Source organism: Sander vitreus, unplaced genomic scaffold, assembly GCF_031162955.1.
Source record: "Sander vitreus isolate 19-12246 unplaced genomic scaffold, sanVit1 ctg201_0, whole genome shotgun sequence".
Taxonomy (NCBI): Eukaryota; Metazoa; Chordata; class Actinopteri; order Perciformes; family Percidae; genus Sander; species Sander vitreus.
The window spans coordinates 100001-102500 of record NW_027595404.1 but is presented as its reverse complement, the minus strand read 5'-3'; the positions used below and the strand labels follow the sequence as shown (position 1 = coordinate 102500).

Below are 2500 nucleotides of genomic sequence, written 5' to 3'. Positions count from 1 at the left end.
TATATCTGTGTCTCTGTGTGTGTGTGTATCTGTCTGTGTGTGTGTGTGTGTGTGTGTGTGTGTGTGTGTTTGTGTATATCTGTGTCTCTGTGTGTGTGTGTGTGTGTGTGTGTGTATATATATATGTGTGTGTTGGGAAGGATACTTTCAAAACGTATTCCGTCACAGAGTACAGAATAAATGCCCAAAAATGTCATTAGTAACGTATTCCGTTAACGTTAACGTATCCTGAATACTTGGAGTACTTCCACATTGAACTGCATGCTATAAGTAGGAAAGCGGCCATCACATCCAGCTTACTGAACAGGCCTGTTCTGGTGTGTTCTTCTGGTCCAACTGGCTGAATGTGGACCTCAACAAGCAGATAGGTTGTTGTATTTGTAGTCCTGAACTGCAAACTACAAAAATCTAACCGCAGTCTAAGCTACCACGAGCTAATCTTAGCTAACGTTAGCTAACATGTCAAATGGTGCTAGTCAGTCTTTCAACGGCTCTGGGGCTAGTAAATCAGCACGTAGGAGAATGTAAAGTCACACGTCAGCTATAAAACAGCAAGGTGAGCAGTAACACTACAGCAGACGACTACGCTGGGCTACAATAACGTACTTTAAGATGCTTCTTCAGGTTGGAGGTGGAGGAATCTGGACGCTGAAAGGAGGCTGGTGGCCAGCAGAAGCTGCACAGTTATATTTCCTTCTCCCTGCTCTTTCTTTAATGTGAAATGCTGTTTGTATTCCCAGATAGGAACCATTCCTGCCCTCTCTGCTCTGTTGCTCCATCTCGACCTCTATCACTGATCACGCAGATAGCTCATTACCTTGTTTTCATATCGGGGCTTCTGGGAAATGCGTGGAGTTGCGAGAGTGAATAAACCCGTGAACCAGAGAAGTATCGTCATGTAATCCAGTGATTTCAACAATGTAACTGTAGTCTAAATACCAGCTGTTTACATAGTGACTGTAACGGAGTACAAGTACTCATAGTTTATATTCTGAATACGTAACGCTGGTACATGTACTCCGTTACTCCCCAACACTGCTCGGGGAGTGAAGTAACATATGTGACAAGTCTGTTTACACTGTTTTCTGTTTACTGCTTACACTGTTTACTGTTTACATTGTTTACTGTTTACACTGTTTACTGTTTACATTGTTTACTGTTTACACTGTTTACTGCTTACACTGTTTACTGCTTACATTGTTTACTGTTTACACAGTTTACTGTTTAAACTGTTTACTGCTTACACTGTTTACTGTTTACATTGTTTACTGTTTACACTGTTTACTGTTTACATTGTTTACTGTTTACTGTTTACATTGTTTACTGTTTACTGCTTACACTGTTTACTGTTTACATTGTTTACTGTTTACACAGTTTACTGCTTACACTGTTTACTGTTTACACTGTTTACTGTTTACTGCTTACACTGTTTACTGTTTACATTGTTTACTGTTTACTGTTTACATTGTTTACTGTTTACACTGTTTACTGTTTACACTGTTTACTGCTTACACTGTTTACTGTTTACATTGTTTACTGTTTACTGCTTACACTGTTTACACTGTTTACTGCTTACACTGTTTACTGTTTACATTGTTTACTGTTTACACAGTTTACTGCTTACACTGTTTACTGTTTACACTGTTTACTGTTTAAACTGTTTACTGCTTACACTGTTTACTGTTTACATTGTTTACTGTTTACACTGTTTACTGCTTACACTGTTTACTGTTTACACTGTTTACTGCTTACACTGTTTACTGTTTACATTGTTTACTGTTTACACAGTTTACTGCTTACACTGTTTACACTGTTTACTGCTTACACTGTTTACTGTTTACACTGTTTACTGTTTACACTGTTTACTGCTTACACTGTTTACTGTTTACACTGTTTACTGTTTACACAGTTTACTGCTTACACTGTTTACTGCTTACACTGTTTACTGTTTACACTGTTTACTGCTTACACTGTTTACTGCTTACACTGTTTACTGTTTACACTGTTTACTGCTTACACTGCTTACACTGTTTACACAGTTTACTGCTTACACTGCTTACACTGTTTACTGCTTACACTGTTTACTGCTTACACTGTTTACTGTTTACTGCTTACACTGCTTACACTGTTTACACTGTTTACTGCTTACACAGTTTACACTGTTTACTGTTTACACTGTTTACTGCTTACACTGTTTACTGCTTACACTGTTTACTGCTTACCGCTTACACTGTTTACTGTTTACAGCTTACACTGTTTACTGCTTACACTGTTTACTGTTTACTGCTTACACTGTTTACACTGTTTACTGCTTACACTGTTTACTGCTTACACTGTTTACTGTTTACTGTTTACACTGTTTACTGTTTACACTGTTTACTGCTTACACTGTTTACACTGTTTACTGCTTACACTGTTTACTGCTTACACTGTTTACTGTTTACACTGTTTACAGTTTACACTGTTTACTGCTTACACTGTTTACTGTTTACACTGTTTA

At 37.7% G+C, this 2500-nt stretch overlaps 1 protein-coding gene across 2 annotated transcripts in view; it reads right to left on the bottom strand.

The window, feature by feature from the left end:
* LOC144513281 (pleckstrin homology domain-containing family O member 1-like) overlaps nt 1–2500 on the bottom strand; it is a 24135-nt gene that overhangs the window by 13742 nt on the left and 7893 nt on the right. The gene's annotated exons all lie outside the window — the stretch shown is intronic.